The sequence below is a fragment of the Planococcus citri genome, chromosome 3 (assembly GCF_950023065.1).
Source record: "Planococcus citri chromosome 3, ihPlaCitr1.1, whole genome shotgun sequence".
Classification (NCBI taxonomy): Eukaryota; Metazoa; Arthropoda; class Insecta; order Hemiptera; family Pseudococcidae; genus Planococcus; species Planococcus citri.
In genome coordinates this window covers 43571393-43577015 of record NC_088679.1, presented here as the reverse complement: position 1 = coordinate 43577015, position 5623 = coordinate 43571393, and the positions used below count along the sequence as shown (strand labels likewise).

Here is a 5623-nt window from a genome sequence, read left to right as displayed (position 1 = left end):
CCCTCAGAAGCAAAACAAAAACACTGGACGTTGTGATAATGAATAAGACGCGTTGCCTTGTTTTTTCTGTTCAAATTTTATTCAACCGCACTAAACGACACCTATGAATTGAAATTATAACTAAAAACCTTGAATTGTGTCAGGCGTTGGTTCGTATTATTTTTATTTTTTTTTAATAGAAAAACAAAAATTATTATGTAAAATGTAAAATACAATTCAAATAATTTCAAAAGTTCAAATTTTTTAAAAAACCGTCAATTTCAAAATTTAAATTTAATTTTTCAAAATTGACATTCATCATCAAAAACTCAAAAAGTTTAAACCTTTAAACGAAATGTCGAAAATTCGAAATAGCAGGCATTCTCAGTTGTATTAATTCTATTTTTCTAAAAATAAAAGACAAAGTGAAATAAAAATATCTAGCTTGATATTTTACAAAGGCCTACATGCGTACGAGTAGGTACTAGGTACTAGGTAGTACACATATGTAGTACTTACTGGTGAGGACAGAAACAACAGAAGCCGTGGCCTTCGGCCTTCGCCTCTAAAATAAATAATAATTCATTCAAATTTCAAATTGAAACGCATCTAGGGTAGGACCGCTAATCAAAATATATTTTTCTTCAAATTGAATAAAAATTAATTAAATTGCCCCTTCTTCACAACGTGTTGAAGAAAAAAAAATCGAGGCCCAGAATAATTTTAATTTCCTAAATTATTCCATCTCCAATTCTCCAGTCTCCACTAAAAGCCAAAAGGGCTAACAAACAAGATAAACTTGCATAGATTCTGATGCATACGTCGTCTTTTTTGGCTAGTAGACAATTTTTTCTGTATCCAATTTTAAATCTAAGGATTCGAGAACAAAACGTTGAAAACTAATTTTAGGAGCGCATGATGAAAGTTGAACAAGATCACCATGAATAGGATTTCAGTGCATTTCAAAAACATTTTCAGACTCGACTTTTAATCAATTTACTTATAGAAAAATATCGTGCAAATTTCAATTCTACCGTGGCTCCATGTGCCATGCCCATGATGCTATAAAATGAAATTTAAATAATTTTTTGGGAAATGATGACCGAACCACAGCCTAAACTAAAATCGCATTACATTGTTGATCTTCAATTCTTCATAGAACGTAGCCCTTGAATTTCGCAGACAGATACCTAACACATTCTTCTAAGAAGTTGTTTCTTTGGTTTCTAACGCCTTTAATTTTGAAAATAGACTAGATGCATAAGTATTTGCTCAGAGAATGTGCAAATCCTTTAAAACATTTTCTTGAAAATTGTCCAATTGTCCATCCATGTTTTTTTTCAAATCGCTGCCGCTTAAAATTTCAATTATGCAACTACATTAACCCTGAATCATTTTCAAAAGTATTATGTTGCCTGCATATCGATATTGTCTGTATTGAATGTTGATCACTTGGAATTTTACGAGGGAAAAATGACGTTGGGGAAAAATAAATATACCTAATAACGAATTAGACTAGAATTTAATAGTAGTTCATGATGGCGATAATAATGAGGTTTTTTTTCATTTCAAATGAGTGACCCATACATTTTAAATCACAGGTTTCTGATTCAATTTTCTCAGCGATTTCAAAAAAAAAAAAAAAAAACAGTCAATAAAAGAACTTAACTTTACTTCAATTTGCATTAATAAATATAAATACTGGTAGTTACATTACATTGAAAATTATTTCGAGTATAACTTTGACCATCGATTAAATTCCTCGGTTATTGCTTCTTTTTCAGAATTTTTGGAAGGCATCATCTTTACCTATTCTTATTTTTTTGAGAAACTTGATATTTTTTGAAAAATTCAACTTTGATTCGTGTACCTATTAATTGGTGTTTGAAAAATTTTAATCGTGTATTCTAAATTCCATTTCAATTCGTATATTTTTCAAAAGATCGAAATACCTACCAAAGTCAATAAAAATGTGAAATAGGTACTATGGAATAGAATGTCTGTGATTAATCATATGATTTTTTCGTGCTTACCTCATACCTGATACCTGCATACATACGTTACAAGTACAACATTGAAATATGTAGGTATCAAAAAAGTAGACAAAAATTCTCACAAAAAAACCTCATCAGAAGCCCATTAGTTTCATATTTAGAATCAATATACTTAGTGAGTATTCCGAAACTCCCGTAGCTAATATTTTAATTAACCATCTGGGAGTGGGTTCAGAGTCGTCCATCAGTTTTGAGAAATATAATTAATTTCGATTTTTTCGTGAAGCTCCCCTCCAGCTCCAGTGAGATTTCAATTTCTTTCGCAGTTTTTGAATTTCTGTTTCATTCGACGTAGATTCAGTAAAACACTTAATGAGTTAAATCAAAAATGATTTTTATCCTACTAGTACAATAAAACGCTACTTTATTTACTCTCGCTAGTCGCTCGAGTGATCAAATGTGCGTTTTCTTCCCACGTTTGGATAAAATATGTTATTCAACTAGTCAAATAAAGTGATTTTCGACGATTTTTAATTACTTCCCTCGCTTTGCTCGGGAAATAAACCTCAAAAATTGTCAAAAATCACTTTATTTTACTAGTAGGATAAAATACCATTAGCAGATTTTAAAATGAGTATCATAAATCAAAAAGTTGAACTTGAGATATCCAGCTGAAAATCTCTGAATTTTCAGGTTTCAAGTTGAGCACGAACTCTTCAAAGTATGGATGGAAATCAAATTTTCTGTTGACAAAATACATTTTTCTAAGCCTTTGAAAAAAAATGATCAAAAACAGCAGAGAATATCAATAATCCAAGTACAATTGGATTGGACACTCCTGGGTCCTGATGAGCTGGATGAAACTGGCATTTAATTTTGACTTTGAGAGCTCTATTAAAAAAATATCTAATCTAATACTGTTGTTTTTTTGTCAGGGTCATTATTTACAAAATTTTTTGGAATTTCTAAACAAAATTTAATTTATCTCGGCAATTCGTTACCAAGTATAAAAATTTTTCACCTTTCATTTTCTCGTAAAAATAAAATGTGGGGAACAAAATGCAGCGGAAAATTTACAGACTGAAAACTTCACCCCGTAAACATACAGGGTGGCCAGAAATATCGGGTACCCCTAAGAAAGTTTTTCATTAAAAATATAGGTTGGCAACGTGAAATAGATGCATATGATTGGTGGAATGTTATCTCTCCAGTCCAACAACCAATCATGTGTTATCATTATTATCATTCACTGTGACCAACCGAAGTATTTAGTTGGAAAACTTTTTAGGGGTACCCGATATTTCTGGCCACCCTGTATTAGAAATATGCAACAATTGTAACTCTTGCTTATCAGTACTATCGTTATCAAACACGTTTCATCTTCGCAAGTCGACGACGCCAATGACCGAATGACGCCATCCATTGCAATCGTTTGATCATATTGTGATTTGTGAATGTGAAAGTTGAAGTTAATTATTAGATTGTTGAAGGTAAGCATTTTCTATTGATGAATTCTTAAAACGTGATCACAATGTTGAATTTGTTATTTATTAGTATACTTATTTTGTTTCAGAATTTCCTCGTTCAATTCAGGGATCATTCTGTGAAAGTATCGAGTCAAGTACATTGTTGCAGAGCTCTGTCACGTCCTTCGAAGTTTTGAATATTATTTTGATAAAATTAAGAGTAGGAGACGTCTTGGATTGAAAATATTAAATCTGCAGAGTGCAGATACTTCTACTTCTTTGTCATCGTTCTTCCGACCTTCGGCTTCTACTCCCGTGACACGGAAGTGAGTACATTATACAATATACATGTTACATAATGTTGCACTTTGATGTATTTTTTCATCGACTTGATGAGGAATTTGGGATTATAATGAATTTCCTTCGTCGGTGTTTTGCACTGTAGTGCCACAATACACCATTTTCACCGATGAAAAAGTGAAATTACGCGATATCTAGCTAGTTGAGTTTAGTATACTTGGGAGTACGACATAGCAGATATTTCAACTTAGTTGGGTACTTTTGAGTTTATAGTGTGTCATCTGAAGCTGTCATTGTAGCTGCAGTGCTGTTGTTCAGTGCCTGTGTCATCATTATTGAGTAAAACTTATACACATTCAGGCACTGATAACACCTGAAAGAACCATTTTTTCCAATAGCGCAGCATTACGAGTTGTGGAATCCCTGTGTGGGCTGTGTGGTTATTAGAGGGTGCTGATGTTTTTTTTTCTTTTTCTATTCAAACAGGAAGCACCAAAAGTGGCTTTATCAAACGTCTTTGATCAAATAATGTCAATTTCACCAAGAGAGTTGGACTTGATGGACAACTCATATCACGATAAGTTCACATCTGTAAAATGGCGAATATGTGTAATTCAAAAATACGTATAATATTGCAATATTAGCATATTGACCATCTTGGATCGTGGAAGCATCGTTTCGTTTTGTTCATCCGTGGGTGAGTGAAAATTTCATTCTACGTATTTACTCGTACCTAGCACATTTATGTCATATGAATGTGGAATTGTGGATAAATATTGTATGGTTTCTGCAAGCAGCGAATAAGTACATATTGGTAATATGCTATATCTACCTATAATAGACAATTTATTCTTATTTCCAAGTCTTGAGCGTACACCCTTTTACCACCTTCGCTTCTAATCATTCTATCACCGCGATTCAATGAAATCAATTAACACCTCCTGAATGATATTACCTACGTACTACACTAATTCAAAAGTGAAATATGCTAATATTACGTTTGTAATGCTTTAAAATTGTTGTGAAAGTGGTCAAATTCGACAAAAACAGTATGATGTGTGTCTCATTTTTGGCGTTTTCTCCTTCTATCTACATTGTCATTGGTTTCAAATTGAAATTCCCAGTGATATACCTGCCTATTCTTTGGAAATGAGTACCTATACTACATATGTACTTACTACGACTTCTCTACGATGTGAGTTAGTGAGTTGTAGTCTACGCGTAATTTGTACATATTTTCATAACATAAGAGGAATAATATGTCGTCTGTCCGTGCAGTATACAAAAGACAACACATTTCGACTTGAGAAGCTGTAAACCTCCTCTCTTGCTGCCTTTCTATATCCAGTCCTGTTTCCAATATTGTTTTATTGGTCTATGGACGATGTGCAGTTATTTTCCATTAGTTGTGATATGTATTTTATGAGCTGATGTTATCGCTGCCTTATAGTTCATACTACTTTTTTTATAGTTCAGAAATAAATTTTCTAAAAGATCATAATACTCGTTGTGTTGCATGTACGTTATCATATAAGTTAGGCTAAAAGAGAAATAAGTTGAAATTGGCGAGAAAACGAGTGAATTAATTGTTTTCATTTTTTTAAATACACCAATATAAGCATCAATTTCGAGAATAGGCAATTTTATTAAATTTACGGGCATTTGTTTTTAGAAACCTGGAATTTCCAAAAAGTCGCAGGAGGCTTCAAAATGACTTGAAACCACCTCTAGTCGACTTGATAGCATGTTGAAATCAGGGAACAGAGTGAATTTCGGCTTTATAAGTTCATTTGGTTATATTTTGTGGAAATTTCAAGTTTCAAAAATACACTGGAAGCTCTAGATCTGCTCGAAACGGTTCGAAACCATTTTTAATCGATTTCG

The 5623-nt window shown here is 32.6% G+C and overlaps 1 long non-coding RNA gene across 1 annotated transcript; it reads left to right on the top strand.

Annotated features, from left to right (window-relative positions):
* Nucleotides 1–3282: 3282 nt before the first annotated feature.
* LOC135841391 (uncharacterized) lies at nucleotides 3283–4603 on the top strand. Its single transcript, XR_010557911.1, has 3 exons — nucleotides 3283–3463; nucleotides 3547–3765; nucleotides 4226–4603. It is a non-coding gene; the product is annotated as an uncharacterized LOC135841391 (long non-coding RNA).
* The last annotated feature ends 1020 nt before the right edge of the window (nucleotides 4604–5623 follow it).